The 24,086-nt window shown below is 37.4% G+C and overlaps 1 pseudogene; it reads left to right on the top strand.

Annotated features, from left to right (window-relative positions):
• The first annotated feature begins 17,195 nt into the window (after positions 1-17,195).
• On the top strand, positions 17,196-18,121 carry LOC123394012 (annotated as a pseudogene).
• Positions 18,122-24,086: the final 5,965 nt, after the last annotated feature.

Genomic DNA, 24,086 nt, shown 5'->3' with positions numbered 1-24,086 from the left:
GCCCTGGGCTATATGATTTCTCCTGAGAAATCTACTTAGTCTTAGGAGGATTCCTTTGTATGTGATTTTTTTTCCCTCATTGCTTTTTATATCCTTTTATTGTCTGTGATTTTAGACAGTTTTATACTGTGTCTTGAAGCAGATCCTTTTGGATTGAATCTTTCTAAGAATCTGAAGTAGCGAATGAAAAGATTACTCTAGACACTTAAATAGGAGAAAGGAGAAGGCATGAGGAGCAGATGCTCTAGTGGCAGAAGTCCCAAGCCAAACTGCCTCCAGTTTTATTGTGAATGTTATCAATATATCAAGGGAATAAGAAACACAAAAAAGAGTGAGAAGCCTTAATACTCGGAGTAGTGACATAGGGAGTATCATGTGATTAGAGCAAGCTCTGCTTGGATGCAGGAGTACATGGAGTACCAGACTATGAAAGATAAATGTTTCTTTGAAACATTTACTCCTCAGATGAATGCATTTAGTTGCAACAATGGTCCAGGTGTTTTCAGTCCAGGAACTGCAAAGGAGGTCCAGTTTTCTGGACACTGCTTCTTTGCTTTTCAATTAGTCTCACTCAGGAAGGCATGTGTTTATTAAATCTTATCTAGCTATGCATTATGAATTCCCACATTTGTCCCTTTTTTATTCTTTGTAGACAGGAGGTCTCATCGTGCTCATACCAGTTATAGGTTCTAGGATTCTCCTGCTTGGCAAGGTGCTGTAACTCTGATTTTGCAGACTATAAAGAGAAGTGACAAATAAATAAGTAAAACAATAGACAGTCCAGTGAGTTTCCATTTGGTAAAGGAAAACCAATTTTTTGATTAAACAATTGTAGATTGTCAGAGACAATAACCCCCTTTATTTTATTGTACTCATTTTATTAATGGTGGTGAGAGAAGCTAAGAATTGTTCCTTTAAGTGGTAAATGTCTAAGGTTTGATGGTCATGAAGGGAGCCTTGAAGATGTTTCTTAGTATTTTCCAAGTTAGAGTACTATTCCAGGGAAGAGGGGTTACACAGATAGCTTTTTGGGCCCACTTACAGTGGAGACTGGCAATATGTCAAAGCTTCCTATTTTTCTTCCAGGTGTTTAACTGTTGCTTCCAACAGTTGGGTTCTCCCCAACAATTTTTGATTGATTGTCTGTTGTGGTTGAAGTTCCTGAGTTACAGTATATGCAATTTGATCAGCATATTGGACAGTTTGGATATAGGTATAGGTGAGGGCAGAGATAGAATGCTAGTGGCTGTCAAAATGGAGACAGTTGCTACAATACCTGTTATATGGAGGCCTAGAAACCTGTATGGTCTTTTTGTATTGTATTTCTGTAAGTTATCCATATCTTAACAGAAAGTTTTCTTAATCTGGAAGACCAAACATTGGGAACCAGCAAGGTTTTAAACAAGAGTTACAAAAAACTTTAACCATTTTTATAAATTCATATAGGCCCATATGACTAAGTTTTGTTTAATTTGAATGCAGCTTTTAGTTAGTTTTGGAAATTTTTACCCACTTTAGTTTCGATCTTAAAGATATTGAATACTTGTATTTATCTGAAACACCTTTTTAGAAAATATTTAAAATTATTTTTATAAACATATAATGTTTATAAAATATTGTAGCCCCAGGAGTACAGGTCTGTGAATTGCCAGGTTTACACACTTCATAGCACTCACCATAGCACATACCCTCCCCAATGTCCATATCCCCACCATCCTCTCCCTCTCCCCCCGGCAACCCTCAGTTTGTTTTGTGAGATTAAGAGTCTCTTATGGTTTGTCTCCCTCCTGATCCCATCTTGTTTCATTTATTCTTTTCCTACCCCCCAAAACCCCCACATCGCATCTCTACTTCCTCATATCAGGGAGCTCATATCATAATTGTCTTTCTTTGACTGACCTATTTTGCTAAGCATAATAACCTCTAGTTCCATCCACATCATCACAAATGGCAAGATTTCACTTCTTTTGATGGCTGCATAGTATTCCATTGTATATATATACCACATCTTCTTATCCATTCATTTGCTGTTGGACATCTAGGTTATTTCTGTAGTTTGGCTATTGTGGACATTGCTGCTATAAACATTTGGGTGCATGTGCCTTTTCAGACCACTACATTTGTATCTTTAGGGTAAATACCAGTTTAAACTCCTTTTTGTGAGTTTCTCTTAAGATGGAACATTAACTATGAATGACAAAAGACTTAAAAAAAAAAAGACTTAAACATCTCCAGATGTTTAAACATCTGATGAGAGGTTACATTATAGCTGGCAAGAAAATCTGGTAATTTTTGTGATATGTAACATTTTAATAATTACAATTTTAAAGAGTGGTCTTATACCAGAACATATTAAAACCTTAAGAATTGCATATCCTCTTTAGGATAGTTATAGCACTTGTCCAGATAATATAACCTAAGGCTTACCATTATTTTTTTCATGGTATTTTTAAAGTAACTTAACATACCAACTAAACAAGCCTAACTGATCAGAAAGACTTCATTTACAATCTAAATATTGTATAAGTTTATTAAAAACCTCAGTAATAAAGCATATGCCTAATAAAGCCCCAAACTTATGTATTTGTCCAAACTGACATCTTCCAAAGACAAATATTAGGGTTATGTAATTGTTAGCAAAACTTAGTTCCTTTAATACTAAGAAGTTTTAACTAAGTAATCAAAGACCTGAAAAGACAAAATATAGAAACTGATTTTTCTGGGCAGACAAAGAGAGAACATTTATTTATATATTTTTATCATGAGCAGACCAACAGTTTAAGAATACTTTGTTTTTTGAACAGAAAGAAAAGCAGAATTTTAATCTTATACCCACATATTTTAACCCCCTTTTTAAAATTTTAGTTAGTCTTGACCACTTGTTAAATCTTTTCCCAAAAATTTCTCTTCATAAACCTTTTACAAACTTTTTTTTCCTTGCATTTAGATTTTGTTCCAAGTAATTTTTTCCCCCTAAACAACCAGTTTATTTTATTTAGGATAAAATTATCTTTTTTTAAAACCTTTAGTAAAAATTCATTACCATTTCTTAAGTTGTTATATGTATTTTCTTTTTTTAATGTTACGTTAGTCACCGTAAAATACATCATTAGTATTTGATGTAGTGTTCCAAGATTCACTGTTTATGCACCACACCCAGTGCTCCAAGCAATAAGTGCCCTCAGTTTGTTTCTCAGAGACCACAGTCTCTCATTCTTTCCTACTTTTTAACATACAGAGTTAAAAAAAAAAATCAGTGCTAATTATATTTAGCAGAATTTTGTACTGTTTAGAAGCCTTAGTCTCCAGTGAAAATAAGCAGTAATCATGAACTGTTACACCAAAACTTTTTAGATAGCAATTTATGAATCAGTTAAGCACCAAGTCTGTTTACCAACAGACTTACATATTTTTAGGTTTTTTTGTAATAAGAAGTCAAAAGCATAAACCTTTGTTTAGTAGTCAATGTTTTAATACTTTATGCTATTTGTAAAAGAAATAAGTGCTCAATGAATTTAATTCCAATTTATTATCCAGGCAAAACTTGAACATTTTACCAAATGTTGAACAGTTACCAAAGACTTTGAAAGATTTTTGTAACAATTTTTTTTATGAAAACTTTGAGACAGACAAGATTAGCCATTATTTCAAGTAATCTTTTTGCCAACAAATTATAACAAAGATAACATGAGTTTATTTGAGCTCCAGTAAATCTTGGCAGAATAAAAGTTTTACTTTCAATGCTGATATGCTTTAAGATATGTTTATCTTAGTTAAACCAATAAACTTAAATTAGTTGAAGTATCAAATGATATTTCACCTGGATTTTCTTTCAGAAATCAATCAGTTTATTTTCCATTGTTAATTTTTAAGGTTTAGCCTTAGCATAAATACAGCCATCTTAACTCTGGAAGCCATCTCAGACCCCTGTGCCAAAGGGCTGAACTTTCCCATACTTTGGTTTCAGAGACCCCCCATCCTGCTTTAAACAGGAATCCCAACCCTGCTTTAGTTCCAGAGACCCCCACCCTGCTTTAGTAACAGGAAGCCCCACCCTTCTTTGGTTCCAGAAACCCCCACCCTGCTTTAGTAACAGGAATCCCCACCCTGCTTTAGTAATAGAAACCTATAAATCCCCCTGCCTTAACTAAGCTTGGGGTCCAAGTACCTACTCCGCTGTGTGTCAGGTATACCTGGGCCCAAGCTTAAGCTTGTTAAATAAACCCTTGTGTGTTTGCATTGGTGTTGGCTCCGGTCTCTCAGACATGAAAACTTGGGTACAACAATAAGGAGACCAGACTTTTTTTTTTTCCCCACCAATGTGGAAGTATATAGGCCATGTCAGGCCCGAGAAGACAGGGGACTTTCCTGAAACAAAGGGAGTTTCTACAGTTGCTTGGGAGTATTCCCTAAAGTCTTTGTCCTGGGTAGACCAACCAGAGATAGTGGTTTCTAATTGTAGCCATTAACCTGGGAAATGAGGAACAAGCCCCCATATCTGTTAGGGGTTGCTTTAGGACCTTAATATATTGTTCTTGTTTATTTGAGAGATGCTGACCCATTATAGAAAAACCCAAGCCTGAAATTTCCTTTGAACTCAGCAAGTCTCAGTGGGCTTAATGACTTCCTGCAGAGTCCTTCCATTTTTTGTTTTTTGAGAGCTCCACTGCCTATCAGTTCCATCTCCTCACACAGGACACCACTTCTGATGTGTGACAAGCAAACCCTGTGGTGGCAAATGAAAGGATTACTCCAGACACTTAAAGAGGAGAAAGCAGAGGGCTTGGGGACAGATGCTCCTCAGGGCAAACTCTGCCTCCACTTTTGCTGTGACTGTTATCAATACATCAAAGGAACAAGAAACACAAAAAGGAGTGAGAAGCCTTAATAATCAGAACAGTGACATGGGGAGTATCATGTGATAAGAGCAAGCTGTGCTCTTGCCGCATATGGAGGCAAGGAGTATGTGGAGTAGAGGATCACCACAGATAAATGTTTATCCTAAGCATTTATTCTCCAGATAATGTATTGAGCTGCAATGAGGGTCCAGGTGTTTTCAGTCCAGAAACTGCAAAGGAGATCCAGTTTTCTGGACACTGTTTCTTTGCTTTCCAATTAATCTCACTGAGGGAGGCATGTGGTTCATTAAATCTTATCTGTGCAGGCATTGCAAATTCCCACAGGAATTTATAAGCTTCATGAATTTAGAAGTCCAAATCTCTCTCCAGATTTGGGAAGTTGTTAGCTTTTAATTTTTAAAATACATTTTCTGCAATTTCTCTCTTCTGGGACTATGCAATAATGTGTAGGTTATTTCTTTTAATTATGTCTCATAAATCCCATAGATTTTCTAGTTTTCTTCACTTTTCATTCTTTATTTTTGTTCTGCTTTTACTGGATAATATTAAATGAGTAACCTTCAATTTCATATTTTTTTTTCTTATGGTCTGTACTTCTTGTCTTAGTCCTATTTTTTTTTTTTTTTACTTCATTCTTCATTCTTTAGTTCTGAAATTTTTGTTTGAATCCTTTTTTATGAACTTTCTCTCTGTGAAACTGGTCATTTTATCATTTTAATTATCATTTTAATGTAATTCATTAGATTGTTTTTCTGTGTTTTCTTCTAGCTCATTGAATTTTACACAAAAAACTATTATGAATTTTTTTTTTAGGAGATTTGTAGATCTCCATTTTTTCTAGAGTTTGTTAGTGAAAATTTATTTTGTTCCTTATGTGTGGTGTTATGTTTCCCTGATTATTCATGTTCCTCATAGTCTTGCATTTCTCTTTACACTGAGGAAGGAGTAACTTCTAGTGTCTTTGGAAGAGAAACAGCTTCTATTGGCTCTGCTAGAGAATCTGAAGCATTTTCAGACCTTGGATTTACCTGCTCCACACTTCTTGTTCTTTACTGAATCATAGGGTAATTCTACCTTTTTAAACTCTTGATTCAAATTCCAGATAGTTAACGTATGATATTATATTAGTTTTAGGTGTACTAGGTGATTAGGCATTTCCATATATCAGCTGGTGCTGATCACAAGAGGTGACTCCCTTCATCCCCATTACCAGTTTCCCCCATCCCCACCAAGCTCCCCTCTAGTAACTATCACTTTGTTCTGTAGAGTCAAGAGTGTCTTGATTTGCCTCTTTTTTCCTCCCTATGATCATTCATTTTGTTTCTTAAATTCCACATATGAATGAAATTGTATGTATTCTACATTTTCTTTATCCAACTTATTCTTTGACTTAGATTGTTTCCATATCTTGGTGTTGTCAACCATGCTGAAATGAACATGAGAATGTGGATATCTCTGTGAGATAGTGATTTTGTCTGATTGCTTTTGTTTTGTTTTTGAATTGCTTCATCTAGAAGTGGAATTGCTATACTGTTTTCCATATAGGCGATATCTATTTATATTTCCACCAACAGTGTACAAAGATTCTATTTCCTCCACAACTTTACCAACATTTGTTACATGTTATCTTTTTAGTAGAGGTTACCCAGACAGACGTGAAATGATAATCTAATTTTGACTTACATTTCCTTAATGATTACTGAAATTGATGCAATCATGTAACTGTTAGACATGTCCACTTTGAAAAAACTCTGTTTCTTTGAGCAATTTTTATTTTAGTTATTTTTTAAATTGTTGAGCTGTAAAAGTTTCTTACATATTTTCAATTTTAGAATATTTTAATTTCCTGTCACCTATGCGGTTTTCAAATATATCCTCCCATTCTGTATATTGCCTTTCCATTTTATTCTTTTTTTTTCTCTTCCTTTCCTTGCTTTTCTTCCTTCCTTCCTTCCTTCCTTTCTTTCTTTTTTCTTTACTTCCTTCCCTTCCCTTCTTTTTCATCTTTCTTTCATCTTTGTTGGTGCTTAGTTTTTTGTTTTTTGTTTTTTAAGACTTTATTTATTTGACAGACAGAGATCACAAGTAGGCAGAGAGGCAGGTGGAGGTGGGGGGAAGCACACTTCCTGCTGAACAGACAGCCCCACTTGGGGCTCAATCTCAGGACTTTGAGATCATGACCCCAGTGAAGGTAGAGGCCCAACCCACTGAGCCACCTAGCGTCTCACTTGGTTTTGTTTGCTATTTTGAGCATTCTGATTTTTTTTTAAGATTTTATTTATTTATTTGACAGAGACAGAGGTCACAAGTAGGCAGAGAGGCAGGCAAAGAGAGAGAGGAGGAAGCAGGCTCCCTGCTGAGTAGAGAGCCCGAAGTGGGACTCGATCCTAGGACCCTGAAATCATGACCTGAACCGAAGGCAGCGGCTTAACCCACTGAGCCACCCCGGCACCCTGAGCATTCTGATTTTTAACTAAGACTTTATTTTGTAGAGCAATTTTGTTTCACAAAAATTGAATGTAGGAACAGAGTATTCTTATATACTCCTTGCACTTATACATGTAATCTCTCCCCCATTTTCAACAACCTCCACAAGAGTGGTATGTTTTTTACAACTGATGAACCTACAGCAATACATCATAAGCAGCCAAATCTCACAATTTACATTAGGCTGCACTCCTAGTACTATAAATTCTATGGATTTGGACAAATACATAATAATGGCATAGATCTATTATACAGTTTTATGCACAGAATTTTCACAGCCCTGCAAATCTCCTGTGCACTATTTACTCCCTTTCTCCTGGCAACTACTGATCTTTTACTGTCTCCATTCTTTTACCTTTTCCAGAATGTCTTACACATAGAATCATACAGTTTTTAGGTTTTTCAGATTTTTTCACTTAGTAATACCTACTTAAGTTTTTTGTGTCTTTCAATAGCTTGATAGCTCATTTATTTGTACTGCTGAATAGTATTTTATTGTCTGGATGGACCATAGATTATCTATTCATCTTCTGAATGATTTATTTATTAATTCCAAGTTTTGACAATTAGGAATAAAGATGTAATAAGTGTGCAGTTTTTCGTGTGGACATATATTTGCAATTCATCTGGATAAATACTAAGGAGCAAAATTGATAAGTAAATGGTAATAGTGTGTTGCAGTCTACTAGAACTTGTTAAACTATTGTATAATGTGCTTGCACCATTTTACAGTCCCACCTCCAGTTCCTATGGCTTCACTACCTCATTAGCATTTGGTATTGTGGGCATTTTGGATTTTGACTCTTCTAGTGGATATTTTTTACCAAGTTGAGAAATTTCTTCTCTATTCCAAGTTGTTTAATGGTTTTTCATTAATACATTAATAAATTAATAATTAATTTTCTTATCATTTATAGATATTGCATTCTACCTGCATCTATTCATATGACCATGCAATTTTTCTTTCTTAGCCTTGGTATATAAGTCTTTTTCTACATTGTTGGATTCTATTGATGAAAATTTGAAGATTTTTCAAATCTTTGTTTATAAATGATATTGGTTTATACTTTTCTTATAACGCCTTTGTCAGTGTTCAGTGATAGGGTAAGGTGGCCTTTGAGAAGCAGTCCTTCTGCTTCTATGATCTGAAGAAGTTTGTACATAATTGCTGAATTCTACTTTATTTATTTTATTGTAGTTTTGTTAGTCACCATATAGTATGCTATTAGTTTCTGATGTAGTGTTCCATGATTCATTCTTTACATATAATACCCAGTGCTCCATGCAATACACACCCTCCTTAATACCCACCACCAGGCTCACTTATCCCCTACTCCTCCTCCCCTCCAAAACCCTCAGTTTGTTTCTCAGAGTCCACAGTCTCTCATGGTTCTTCTCTGCCTCTGATTCCCCCCCTTCATTTTTCCTTTCTTTCTTCTAAAGTCCTTAAAATTTCTACTTTAAATGGCAAATTCACTGGTGAACCAGCCTGGTGCTTTTTGTATTGAAAGGATTTTTGGAGATTATTGATAAATTTCTTGAAGAGATAAACCCATTTTAATCACCTATTTCTTCTTGTGAGGTTTTGGTAGATTGTATCTTTTAAGGAATTAGTCCATTCCACTTAGGTTATTAAGGTTATAGAGTTCACAGTATCTCTCTTTTATCCTTTAATGTCCTTGGGATCTGTAGTGATGTTATATCTTTCATTTCTTGTATTACTGATTTGTGTACTCTCACTCTTTATCCTTTATTCATTCCCTCCCTCTTTAATTAGTCTGGATAGAGACATCATGATTATATTAATCTTTTAAAAGTTTAGCTGATTTGGGGGTGTATGGGTGGCTCAGTGGGTTAAAGCCTCTGCCTTCAGCTCAGGTCATGAGTCAGGATCCTGAGATCAAGAACCACCCTGTCGCCCTCCCCCGCCTGCCTCTCTGCCTACTTGTGATCTCTGTCAAATAAATTTTTAAAAATCTTAAAAAAATAAAGTTTAGGGGCGCCTGAGTGGCTCAGTGGGTTAAGCCGCTGCCTTCGGCTCAGGTCATGATCTCAGGGTCCTGGGATCAAGTCCCGCATCGGGCTCTCTGCTCAACAGGGAGCCTGATTCCTCCTCTCTCTCTCTCTGCCTGCCACTCTGCCTACTTGTGATCTCTCTCTGTCAAATAAATAAAATCTTCAAAAAAAAAAAATAAAGTTTAGCTGATTTTATGAAATTTTTTGCTTCTCACGTGTCAATTGTTTCATTTATTTACTATTGGTTATTGTTTTCAACTTCGTGGATTTCTACTCTAATTCTCATTACATCTTTTTTCTACTTTGATTTTAATTTTCTCTCCTTTTTCTAGCTTCTTCGGGTGGAGGTTTAAGTTATTGATTTTAAATTATTATTCATTTCTAACATACACATTTTATGCTATAAAGTTTCCTTTATGTAGTGTTTTCCCCATCCCACAAATTTTTATAAGTTGTGTTTTTATTTTCATTTAGTACAAACTATTTTTTTAATTTTTATTTTTTAATAAACATATAATGTATTTTTATCCCCAGGGGTACAGGTCTGTGAATCACCAGGTTTACACACATCATAGCACTCACCATAGCACATATCTTCCCCAATGACCATAACCCCACCCCCCTCTCCTGACTTCCCTCCCCCCAGCAACCCTCTGTTTGTTTTGTGAGCTTGTCACTTATGTTTTGTCTCCCTCCAATCCCATCTTGTTTCATTTATTCTTCTCATATTCCCCTAACACCCCATGTTGCATATCCACTTCCTCATATCAGGGAGATCTTGTCTTTCTCTGATTGACTTATTTCACTAAGCATGATACCCTCTAGTTCCATCCATGTTGTCGCAAATGGCAAGATTTCATTTCTTTTGATGGCTGCATAGTATTCCATTGTATATATATCCCACATCTTCTTTATCCATTCATCTGTTGATGGACATCTAGGCTCTTTCAATAGTTTGGCTATTGTGGACGAAGCTGCTGTAAACACTCGGGTGCACAGGCCTCTTCGGATCACTACATTTGTATCTTTGGTAGTAGTATCAATTTGTAAATACTCATAGTGCAATTGCTGGCTCATAGGGTAGCTCTTTTGAACTTTTTGAGGAACCTCCATGCTGTTTTCCAGAGTGGCTGTACCATAAACTGTTGATTCCCATGAACAGTGTAGGAAGGTTTCCCTTTCTTTGCGTCCTCACCTGCATCTGTCATTTCTTGACTTCTTAATTTTAGCCATTCTGACTGGTGAGGTAGTATCTCATTGTAGTTTTGATTTGTATTTCCCTGATTCCGAGTGATGTGGAGCACTTTTTCATGTGTCCGTTGGCCATCTGGATGTCTTCTTTGCAGAAATGTCAGTTCATGTCTTCTGCCCATTTCTTAACTGGATTATTTGTTCTTTGGGTGTTGAATTTGATAAGTTCTTTATAGATTTTGGGCACTAGCCCTTTATCTAATATGTCATTTGCAAATATCCTCTCCTATTCTGTCAGTTGTTTTTTGGTTTTGTTAACTGTTTCCTTTACTTGATCTTGATGAAATCCCAATAGTTCATTTTTTCCCTTGCTTCCCTTGCCTTTGGTGATGTTCCTAAGAAGATGTTGCTGCAGCTGAGGTCAAAGAGGTTGCTGCCTTTGTTCTCCTCAAGGATTTTGATGGATTCCTTTCTCATATTGAGGTCCTTTATCCATTTTGAGTCTATTTTCATGTGTGGTGTAAGGAAATGGTCCAATTTTATTTTTCTGCATGTGGCTGTCCAATTTTCCCAACACCATTTGTTGAAGAGACTGTCTTTTTTCCATTGGACATTCTTTCCTGCTTTGTCGAAGATAGGTTGACCATAGAATTGAGGGTCTATTTCTGAGCTCTCTATTCTGTTCCATTGATCTATTTGTCTGTTTTTGTGCCAGTACCAGGCTGTCTTGATGATGACAGCTTTGTAATGGAGCTTGAAGTCGAGAATTGTGATGCCACAAACTTTTGCTTTCTTTTTCAATATTCCTTTAGCTGTTCGAGGTCTTCTCTGGTTCCATATAAATTTTAGGGTTATTTGTTCCATTTATTTGAAAAAATGGATGGTATTTTGATAGGAATTGCATTAAATATGTAGATTGCTTTAGTTAGCATAGTTTTCACAATATTTGTTCTTCCAATCCATGACCATGGAACATTTCACCATTTCGTTTTGTCTTCCTCAATTTCTATCATGAGTACTTTATAGTTTTCTGAGTATAGATTCTTGCCTTTTTGGTTAGGTTTATTCCTAGGTATCTTACAGTTTGGGCTGCAGTTTGTAAATGGGATTGACTTCTTAATTTCTCCTTCTTCTGTCTTGTTGTTGCTGTATAGAAATGCAACTGATTTCTGCGCATTGATTTTATATCCTGACACGTTACTGAATTCCTGTACAAGTTCTGGCAGATTTGGAGTGGAGTCTTTTGGGTTTTCCATATATAGTATCATATCATCTGCAAAGAGTGAGGGTTTGACTTCTTCTTTGCCGATTTGGATGCCTTTAATTGCTTTTTGTTCTCTCTTGAGGCTAGGACTTCCAGTACTATGTTGAATAGCAGTGGTGATAATGGACATCCCTGCCATATTCCTGACCTTAGCGGAAAAGCTTTCAGTTTTTCTCCATTGAGAAAAATATTTGCTGTGGGTTTTTTTCATAGATGGCTTTGATAATATTGAGGTGTGTGCCCTCTATCCCTACACTTTGAAGAGTTTTGATCAGGAAGGGATGCTGTACTTTGCCAAATGCTTTTTCACATCTATTGAGAGTATCATATGGTTCCTGTTCTTTCTTTTATTAATGTATTGTATCACATTGATTGATTTGCAGATGTTGAGCCAACCTTGCAGCTCTGGGATAAATCCCACTGGGTCGTGGTGAATAATCCTTTTAATGTACTGTTGAATCCTATTGGCTAGTTTTCTGGTGAGAATATTTGCATCTGAGTTCATCAAGGATATTGGTCTGTAATTCTCTTATTTGATGGGATCCCTGTCTGGTTTTGGGATCAAGGTGATGCTGGCCTCATAAAATGAGTTTGGAAGTTTTCCTTCCATTTCTATTTTTTGGAACAGTTTCAGGAGAATAGGGATTAGTTCTTCTTTAAACGTTTGGTAGAATCCCCCTGGGAAGCCGTCTGGCCCTGGGCTGTTGTTTGTTCAGAGATTCTTGATGACTGCTTCAATCTCCTTATGGGTTATGGGTCTGTTCAGGTTTTCTATTTCTTCCTGGTTCAGTTGTGGTAGTTTGTATGTCTCTAGAAATGCATCCATTTCTTCCAGATTGTCAAATTTGTTTGTGTGTAGAGTTGCTCATAGTATGTTCTTATAATTTCTTTGGTGTTAGTTGTGATCTCTCCTCTTTCATTCATGATTTTATTTATTTGGGGTCCTTTCTCTTTTCTTTTTGATAAGCCTGGCCAGGGGGTTATCAATCTTATTAATTCTTTTAAAGAACCAGCTCCTAGTTTTGTTGATTTGTTCTATTGGTTTTTTAGTTTCTATTTCATTGATTTTCCCTCTGGTCTTTATTATTTCTCTTCTCCTGCTGGGTTTAGGCTTTCTTTTTTGTTCTTTCTCCGGCTCCTTTAGGTGTAGGGTTAGGTTGCGTACTTGAGACCTTTTTTGTTTCTTGAGAAAGGCTTGTACCACTATATATTTTCCTCTCAGGACTGACTTCGCTGTGTCCCACAGATTTTGAGCCATTGTCTTTTCATTATCATTTGTCTCCATGAATTTTTTTCAATTGTTCTTTAATTTCCTGGTTGACCCATTCGTTCTTTAGAAGGATGCTATTTAATCTTCATGTATTTGGGTTCTTTCCAAATTTCATCTTGTGATTGAGTTCTAGCTCCAGAGCATTGTGGTCTGAAAATATGCAGGGAATGATCCCAATCTTTTGATACCTGTTGAGTCCTGATTTAGGACCCAGGATGTGATCTATTCTGGAGAATGTTCCATGTGCACTAGAGAAGAATGTGTATTCTGTTGCTTTGGGATGAAATGTTCTGAATATATCTGTGATGTCCATCTGGTTCAGTGTGTCATTTAAGGACAGACCCTTTGAGTATGATATAGTGTCCTTCCTCATCTCTTATTATAGTCTTTGGTTTAAAATCTAATTGATCTGCTATAAGGATTGCCACCCCAGCTTTCTTCTGATGTCCATTGGCATGGTAAATTGTTTTCCACCCCCTCACTTTAAATCTGGAGGTGTCTTCAGGTCTGAACTGAGTTTCTTGTAGGCAACATATAGATGGGTTTTTGTTTGTTTGTTTGTTTGTTTTTATCCATTCTGATACCCTGTGTCTTTTGATTGGGGCATTTAGCCCATAAACATTCAGGGTAACTATTGAGAGATACTAATTTACTGCCATTGTATTGCCTGTAAGGTGACTGTTACTGTATATTGTCTCTGTTCCTTTCTGTTCTACTACTTTTAGGCTCTCTCTTTGCTTAGAGGACCCCTTTCAATATTTCCTGTAGAGCTGGTTTGGTGTTTGCAAATTCTTTCAGTTTTTGTTTGTCCTGGAAGCTTTTTATTTCTCCTTCTATTTTCAATGATAGCCTAGCTGTATATAATATTCTTGGCTGCATGTTTTTCTCATTTAGTGCTCTGAATATATCACGCCAGTTCTTTCTGGCCTGCCAGGTCTCTGTGTATAAGTCTGCTGCCAATATAATATTTTTACCATTGTATGTTACAGACTTCTTTTCCCGGGCTGCTTTCAGGATTTTCTCTTTGTCAGTAAAACTTGCAAATTTTACTATTAGGTGATGGGGTGTGGACCTATTCTTGTTGATTTTGATGGGGGTTCTCTCTGCATCTCCTGAATTTTGATGCTCGTTCCCTTTGCCATATTAGGGAAATTCTCCCCAATAATTCTCTCCTATATACCTTTTGCTCTCCTCTCTCTTTCTTCTTCTTCTGGAATCCCAATTATTCTAATGTTGTTTTCTCTTATGGTGTCACTTATCTCTCGAATTCTCCCCTCATGGTCCCATAGCTGTTTGTCTTTTTTTTTTTTTTCAAACTGATGAAAAGTTTTATTTTTTACACTTAAGGGCTGATGAATAACCATTACTAATCCTATTAAAGAAAACCCAACATCTCATCAGAAAGGATAACTATATTTACTCATTAAATAGCATTTAAGTTTTTTACAACACAACTTGAAAATACCCAGCATGCATGTTTAATCTAGTACAATGGATTCAAGACAAGTATACATGTTACAAGCATCAAGGCTGGATTACAAATTATCATAGTCATCATCGTCATCATCATCGTCATCATCATCATCTCTCATTTTCTTTTCATTGCATTTGGTGATTCATTGGCAGTATTTTGTGATGACACCATGTTAGTGGTAATAAGAAAGTTTTTGGACCCAATTAATGATGGATTAATCAGAACACTGTGTTCCTTCTTCTCCACAGTTGGGAGACCACTCGTCAAACACTCTCCTTATGTTTTTTTTTTTTTTTTTTGCTCTTGATTTATTCCATAGTAGATTCTAGAAATGGTATATACAATGTTGTATCTGGTCTTATGACATCTTCTTCTTGAAAATGAATGCAACCCCTTCTTAGATGGTGATAAAAAGATAAGGTAAGATTTACTGAGCACTTTCTGTGTACCAGGTACTATTTATTTATTTATTATTAATTAATTAATTGTTAAAGGATTTTATTTTTTTATTTGCCAGAGAGAAAGAGAGAGAGCAGCAGAAACCTGCTGAACAGGGAGCCCAATGTGGGCTTGATCCCAGGACCCTAGGAACATGATCTGTGCCAAAGACAGATGCTTAACTGACTGAGCCACCCAGGTGCCCCCAACCAGGTACAATTTTAAAACTTAATTTTTATATTACCCATATGAAGCATATGTACTATGACCATCTGCATTTTACAGATGAGGTAATGAGAGGCATAGATAGGTTGGTGATTTGATTAAGGTCTCATAGCCATCAAGTAGCAGAGCCAGGATATATACCCCAATGGGAGACCAGTGCTGCCTCTATGCTGGGCTGTTCTGGAGCTTCTCCTGTGGAAGACATCCCATAACTTGCAGTAGGTCACCCATTGGAAATCTTTTTCCAGAGTGACCTTTAGAAACCACACAGAGAGGGGGAGGAGTCAAGATGGCAGAGATGTAGCAGGCTGAGGCTACATCAGGTAGCAGGAGATCAGCTAGATAGCTTATCTAAAGATTGCAAACACCTACAAATCCATCAGCAGATCGAAGAGAAGAAGAACAGCAATTCTAGAAACAGAAAATCAAACACTTTCTGAAAGGTAGGACTGGTGGAGAAGTGAATCCAAAGCGATGGAAAGATAGACTGTGGGGGGAGGGTTAGTTCCCAGCAAGTGGCGGAGCAGACTTTTAAAAGTCTGTTCCACTGAGGGACATTGCTCCAGAGGCTAAACCAGGGTGAAGCCCATGTGGGGTCAGTGTGGCTCCAGGTCCCGCAGGGTCAGAGAAGGATTGGGGGTGTCTGAGTGTCGCAGAGCTTGCAGGTATTAAAACGGGAAAGCTGGCTACAGATACACAGCCGAAAAGTGAGCTCTCACCTCGAGGTTACCTTGAACTGGTCACAGCATGGGTGAGCTTGGAGCACGGCCGGAGGCCAGGGAGATGAGAGTTATTGGGCACTATTCTCTGAGGGTTCACTGAGGAGTGGGGCCCTGAGTTCTCCACTCCTCTAGGCCAGAGACTGGGAGGCCGCCTTTTTCATTCCCATCCTCTGGAACTCTACAGAAAGCATTCAGGAAACAAAAGCTCCTGAAAATAAACCTGAACAGATTACTTAGCCCAGCACCTGGTAGGGCGGTGCAATTCCACCTGGAGCAAAGACACTTGAGAATCACTACAATAGACCCCACCCAAGAAGATCAACAAGAAATCCAGCCAGGACCAAGTTCACCTACCAAGGCGTGCAGGTTCAATACCAAGTCGAGCAGTGGAATTCCAGAGGAGGAGAAAGCAAAGCACAGAACTCATGGCTTTCTCCCCATGATTCATTAGTCTTGCAGTTAATTTAATTTAAAAATAATTTTATTTTCTTCCTCTAAATTGTTTTAAACTTTTACCCTTTTCTTTTTTAAAGTTTTAAACTAGTCTATCTAATATATATATATTTTCTTTTTTATATTTTTTGTTTTCTTTTTTTAAATTTTTTTTCCCCTGAACTTCTTTTTATCCCCTTTCTCCCCTCCCTGATTTGGGGGCTCTTCTGATTTGGTTAAAGTGTATTTTCCTTTGACACCCTTTCAGTATTTTACTTGCTCCTTCATACACTCTTATCTGGACAAAAGGACAAGGCGGAAAGATTCACCACACACACACACACACAAAGAACAAAAGGCAGTACTGAAGGCTAGGGACCTAATCAATACAGACATTGGTAATATGTCAGATCTAAAGTTCAGAATGATGATTCTCAAGGTTCTAGCCAGGCTTGAAGAAGGCATGGAAGATATTAGAGAAACCCTCTTGGGAGAGATAAAAGCACTTTCTGGAGAAATAAAAGAACTAAAATTTTTAAAAAGCTATTAATGAGGTGCAATAAAAAATGGAGCCTCTCACTGCTAGGATAAATGAGGCAGAAGAAAGAATTAGTGATATAGAAGACCAAATGACAGAGAATAAAGAAGCTGAGCAAAAGAGAAACAAACAGGCTTCCAAACATCCTGCTCACCGGTACACCAGGGGTTGGAAAAACCACACTAGGCAAGGAACTTGCATCAAGATCAGGACTGAAATACATTAATGTGGGTGATTTAGCTTGAGAAGTCTGATCAACGGATATCATGGAGTCTGGCAAGTTCTCCCAAGAGCATGCTGAAAGATGCACAGATGATGGCACAAATCCTGAAGGATATGGGGATTACAGAATATGAGCCAAGAGTTATAAATCAGATGTTGGAGTTTGCCTTCTGATATGTAACCGCAATTCTAGATGATGCAAAAATTTATTCCAGCCATGCTAAGAAAGCTACTGTTGATGCAGATGATGTGTGATTGGCTATCCAGTGTCGTGCTGATCAGTCTTTTACCTCTCCTCCCCCAAGAGATTTTTTATTAGATATTGCAAGGCAAAGAAATCAAACTCCTTTGCCATTAATCAAGCCATATTCAGGCCCCGGGTTGCAACCTGATAGATACTGCTTGACTGCTCCAAACAATAGACTTAAGTATTTACCAAAAAAGGCATCTACCTCTGTGGGAAGAATAACAGTTCCATGGCTAAGTGTTGGTTCAGTTACTAGCAGACCAAGTACTCCCACTCTTGGCACACCAACCCCACAGACCATGTCTGTGTCAACTAAAGTAGGGACTCCAATGTCCCTCACAGGGCAAAGGTTAACAGTACAGATGCCCACTTCACAGTCCCCAACTGTAAAAGCATCAATTCTTGCAACATCTACAGTTCAGAATGTTCTGATTAATCCATCATTAATTGGTTCCAAAAACTTTCTTATTACCACTAACATGGTGTCATCACAAAATACTGCCAATGAATCACCAAATGCAATGAAAAGAAAATGAGAGATGATGATGATGACGATGATGATGACGATGATGATGACGATGATGACTACGATAATTTGTAATCCAGCCTTGATGCTTGTAACATGTATACTTGTCTTGAATCCATTGTACTAGATTAAACATGCATGCTGGGTATTTTCAAGTTGTGTTGTAAAAAACTTAAATGCTATTTAATGAGTAAATATAGTTATCCTTTCTGATGAGATGTTGGGTTTTCTTTAATAGGATTAGTAATGGTTATTCATCAGCCCTTAAGTGTAAAAAATAAAACTTTTCATCAGTTTGAAAAAAAAAAAAAAAGACAAACAGCTATGGGACCATGAGGGGAGAATTCGAGAGATAAGTGACACCATAAGAGAAAACAACATTAGAATAATTGGGATTCCAGAAGAAGAAGAAAGAGAGAGGAGAGCAAAAGGTATATAGGAGAGAATTATTGGGGAGAATTTCCCTAATATGGCAAAGGGAACGAGCATCAAAATTCAGGAGATGCAGAGAACCCCCATCAAAATCAACAAGAATAGGTCCACACCCCATCACCTAATAGTAAAATTTGCAAGTTTTACTGACAAAGAGAAAATCCTGAAAGCAGCCCGGGAAAAGAAGTCTGTAACATACAATGGTAAAAATATTATATTGGCAGCAGACTTATACACAGAGACCTGGCAGGCCAGAAAGAACTGGCGTGATATATTCAGAGCACTAAATGAGAAAAACATGCAGCCAAGAATATTATATACAGCTAGGCTATCATTGAAAATAGAAGGAGAAATAAAAAGCTTCCAGGACAAACAAAAACTGAAAGAATTTGCAAACACCAAACCAGCTCTACAGGAAATATTGAAAGGGGTCCTCTAAGCAAAGAGAGAGCCTAAAAGTAGTAGAACAGAAAGGAACAGAGACAATATACAGTAACAGTCACCTTACAGGCAATACAATGGCAGTAAATTAGTATCTCTCAATAGTTACCCTGAATGTTTATGGGCTAAATGCCCCAATCAAAAGACACAGGGTATCAGAATGGATAAAAACAAACAAACAAACAAACAAACAAAACCCCATCTATATGTTGCCTACAAGAAACTCAGTTCAGACCTGAAGACACCTCCAGATTTAAAGTGAGGGGGTGGAAAACAATTTACCATGCCAATGGACATCAGAAGAAAGCTGGGGTGGCAATCCTTATAGCAGATCAATTAGATTTTAAACCAAAGACTATAATAAGAGATGAGGAAGGACACTATATCATACTCAAAGGGTCTGTCCTTAAATGACACACTGAACCAGATGGACATCACAGATATATTCAGACATTTCATCCCAAAGCAACAGAATACACATTCTTCTCTAGTGCACATGGAACATTCTCCAGAATAGATCACATCCTGGGTCCTAAATCAGGACTCAACAGGTATCAAAAGATTGGGATCATTCCCTGCATATTTTCAGACCACAATGCTCTGGAGCTAGAACTCAATCACAAGATGAAATTTGGAAAGAACCCAAATACATGAAGATTAAATAGCATCCTTCTAAAGAACGAATGGGTCAACCAGGAAATTAAAGAACAATTGAAAAAAATTCATGGAGACAAATGATAATGAAAAGACAATGGCTCAAAATCTGTGGGACACAGCGAAGTCAGTCCTGAGAGGAAAATATATAGTGGTACAAGCCTTTCTCAAGAAACAAAAAAGGTCTCAAGTACGCAACCTAACCCTACACCTAAAGGAGCCGGAGAAAGAACAAAAAAGAAAGCCTAAACCCAGCAGGAGAAGAGAAATAATAAAGACCAGAGGGAAAATCAATGAAATAGAAACTAAAAAACCAATAGAACAAATCAACAAAACTAGGAGCTGGTTCTTTAAAAGAATTAATAAGATTGATAACCCCCTGGCCAGGCTTATCAAAAAGAAAAGAGAAAGGACCCAAATAAATAAAATCATGAATGAAAGAGGAGAGATCACAACTAACACCAAAGAAATTATAAGAACATACTATGAGCAACTCTACACAAACAAATTTGACAATCTGGAAGAAATGGATGCATTTCTAGAGACATACAAACTACCACAACTGAACCAGGAAGAAATAGAAAACCTGAACAGACCCATAACCCATAAGGAGATTGAAGCAGTCATCAAGAATCTCTGAACAAACAACAGCCCAGGGCCAGACGGCTTCCCAGGGGGATTCTACCAAACGTTTAAAGAAGAACTAATCCCTATTCTCCTGAAACTGTTCCAAAAAATAGAAATGGAAGGAAAACTTCCAAACTCATTTTATGAGGCCAGCATCACCTTGATCCCAAAACCAGACAGGGATCCCATCAAATAAGAGAATTACAGACCAATATCCTTGATGAACTCAGATGCAAATATTCTCACCAGAAAACTAGCCAATAGGATTCAACAGTACATTAAAAGGATTATTCACCACGACCCAGTGGGATTTATCCCAGAGCTGCAAGGTTGGCTCAACATCTGCAAATCAATCAATGTGATACAATACATTAATAAAAGAAAGAACAGGAACCATATGATACTCTCAATAGATGTGAAAAAGCATTTGGCAAAGTACAGCATCCCTTCCTGATCAAAACTCTTCAAAGTGTAGGGATAGAGGGCACACACCTCAATATTATCAAAGCCATCTATGAAAAACCCACAGCAAATATTTTTCTCAATGGAGAAAAACTGAAAGCTTTTCCGCTAAGGTCAGGAATATGGCAGGGATGTCCATTATCACCACTGCTATTCAACATAGTACTGGAAGTCCTAGCCTCAAGAGAGAACAAAAAGCAATTAAAGGCATCCAAATCGGCAAAGAAGAAGTCAAACCCTCACTCTTTGCAGATGATATGATACTATATATGGAAAACCCAAAAGACTCCACTCCAAATCTGCCAGAACTTGTACAGGAATTCAGTAACGTGTCAGGATATAAAATCAATGCGCAGAAATCAGTTGCATTTCTATACAGCAACAACAAGACAGAAGAAGGAGAAATTAAGAAGTCAATCCCATTTACAACTGCAGCCCAAACTGTAAGATACCTAGGAATAAACCTAACCAAAAAGGCAAGAATCTATACTCAGAAAACTATAAAGTACTCATGATAGAAATTGAGGAAGACAAAACGAAATGGTGAAATGTTCCATGGTCATGGATTGGAAGAACAAATATTGTGAAAACTATGCTAACTAAAGCAATCTACATATTTAATGCAATTCCTATCAAAATACCATCCATTTTTTCAAATAAATGGAACAAATAACCCTAAAATTTATATGGAACCAGAGAAGACCTCGAACAGCTAAAGGAATATTGAAAAAGAAAGCAAAAGTTTGTGGCATCACAATTCTCGACTTCAAGCTCCATTACAAAGCTGTCATCATCAAGACAGCCTGGTACTGGCACAAAAACAGACAAATAGATCAATGGAACAGAATAGAGAGCTCAGAAATAGACCCTCAATTCTATGGTCAACCTATCTTCGACAAAGCAGGAAAGAATGTCCAATGGAAAAAAGACAGTCTCTTCAACAAATGGTGTTGGGAAAATTGGACAGCCACATGCAGAAAAATAAAATTGGACCATTTCCTTACACCACACATGAAAATAGACTCAAAATGGATAAAGGACCTCAATATGAGAAAGGAATCCATCAAAATCCTTGAGGAGAACACAGGCAGCAACCTCTTTGACCTCAGCTGCAGCAACATCTTCCTAGGAACATCGCCAAAGTCAAGGGAAGAAAGGGCAAAAAGCAAGGTCAAAAATGTGCATTTTTGCACACAAAATGTCTCTGAGGCTGACCATCCCCCTAGTTTGCCTGGACTGGATTGGTTTCCCAGGCCATTGGGATTTCATCAGATCAAAAGCTTTTGCACAGCAAAAGGAAACAGTTAACAAAACCAAAAGACAACTGACAGAATGGGAGAAGATATTTGCAAACGACATATCAGATAAAGGGTAGTGTCCAAAATCTATAAAGAATTTAGCAAACTCAACACCCAAAGAACAAATAATCCAATCAAGATATGGGCAGAAGACATGAACCAACATTTCTGCAAAGAAGACATCCAGATGGCCAACGGACACATGAAAAAGTGCTCCACATCACTCAGCATCAGGGAAATACAACTCAAAACCACAATGAGATATCACCTCATACGAGTCAGAATGGGTAAAATTAACAAGTCAGGAAATGACAGATGCTGGTGAGGATGTGGAGAAAGGGGAACCCTCCTACATTGTTGGTGGGAATGCAAGCTGGTGCAACCACTCTGGAAAACAGCTTGGAGGTTTTTCAAAATGCTTAAAATAGAACTACCCTATGACCCAGCAATTGCACTACTGGGTATTTACCCTAAAGATACAAATGTAGTGATCCGAAGGGGCACATGCACCCGAATTTTTATAGCAGCAATGTCTACAATAGCCAAACTGTGGAAAGAACCTAAATGTTCATCAACAGATGAATGGATCAAGAAGATGTGGTATATATAAACAATGGAATACTATGCAGCCATCAAAAGAAATGAAATCTTCCCATTTGTGATGACATAGATGGAACTAGTGGGTATCATGCTTGCACAAAATAAGTCAAGCAGAGAAAGACAACTATCAAATGATCTCCCTGATATGAGGAAGTGGAGATGCAACATGGGGGTTTAAGGGGTAGGAGAAGAAAGAATGAAACAAGATGGGATTGGGAGGGAGACAAACCATATGTGACTCTTAATTTCAGGAAACAAACTGAGGATTGCTGGAGGGAGGGGGTTTGGGAGAGAGTGTTGGGGTTATGGACATTGGGGAGGGTATGTGCTATGGTGAGTGCTGTGAAGTGTGTAAACCTGGTGATTCACAGACCTATACCACTGGGGATAAAAATACATTATATGTTTATAAAAAAAAAACAAAACACACATTATAAATAGTGTAAATGCACTCCTATGCAGCACCCACAGAGCTTCTAGAAAGGGAGGAGGAAGTGCATTTGCTGTTCCCATTTCTTCATCTTTGCACACCTGTACCTCACAGTCCATCGTTTTGTTTGTGGAGCATCCTGGAAAAGTTCTTCAATGACACTGCCAGTATAGTCACCAAAAAGTGCACACAAAATGTCCCTGAGGCTGACCATAATTTGCCTGGACTGGATTGGTTTCCCAGGCCATGAGACTAACCCATGGTCCTCTACCTCCTAACATGGGATGGGTTTGTCTGGTCTGTATTTTCAGTGAGGTCCCAGAGATCATTTCCCTGTACAAATACAGACTGGGGTAAATGGGTTTGTCCATCGTACTTATTAGGTCACTAATATCCATAGCAAGGTGGCAGGGGATTTCTTTGTTTTGTTATTGCTTAGGCTTCTAAGGAATTTTTCATTGCAGTATCCCTTTATTTTTTTTTTTTTTTATTTTTTTTTTTTTTAAAGATTTTATTTATTTATTTGTAAGAGAGAGAGAGTGAGAGCGAGCACAGGCAGACAGAGTGGAAGGCAGAGTCAGAGGGAGAAGCAGGCTCCCTGTGGAGCAAGGAGCCCGATGTGGGACTCGATCCCAGGACGCTGGGATCATGACCTGAGCCGAAGGCAGCTGCTTAACCAACTGAGCCACCCAGGCGTCCCGCAGTATCCCTTTAAAAGTGAAGAAATGAGGTGTCCAGGCATCATCTTTATCACATCTAGCATATCAAACATTGAGTCCTACTGCCACCAAGAACTTGACATCTTCACTTTCAACACCACCTCATAACATCTTAGCACTCTAAATTCACTTTCTCCTCATGTTGTATTTATATGGACTTATTTAAAAGACTTCTATTTTTAGTTTCCTCAATTAGTGGCAGATATTAAGTTTCTCTTCATTTCTATGGGCAAATAACTTTTGTGGGAAAAGTTAGTCAGAATTTTTTTTTAACTTTTATATAAATCTATAAAGTACTACTAGTATTTATGTAAAATACAGCCTGATGAATTATATTTTGTCAGATCTTGATTATGCATATTATTTAAAAGTGACAGCATTCTAAGACAAAGAAAGGTAGTATTTATGTATCATAAAAGCCAAGTAAATGAAGTATTCCATAATTGTTACTACATTTGCAACCTATTTCATCTAAGATGTTTGAAATAAGCATACACTAGTATTGACTGTTA

The sequence above is a fragment of the Mustela putorius genome, unplaced genomic scaffold (genome assembly GCF_011764305.1).
Source record: "Mustela putorius furo isolate JIRA1106 unplaced genomic scaffold, ASM1176430v1.1 tig00001149_pilon_pilon_pilon, whole genome shotgun sequence".
Taxonomy (NCBI): domain Eukaryota; kingdom Metazoa; phylum Chordata; class Mammalia; order Carnivora; family Mustelidae; genus Mustela; species Mustela putorius.
This window is presented reverse-complemented; position numbering and strand designations above follow the sequence as displayed.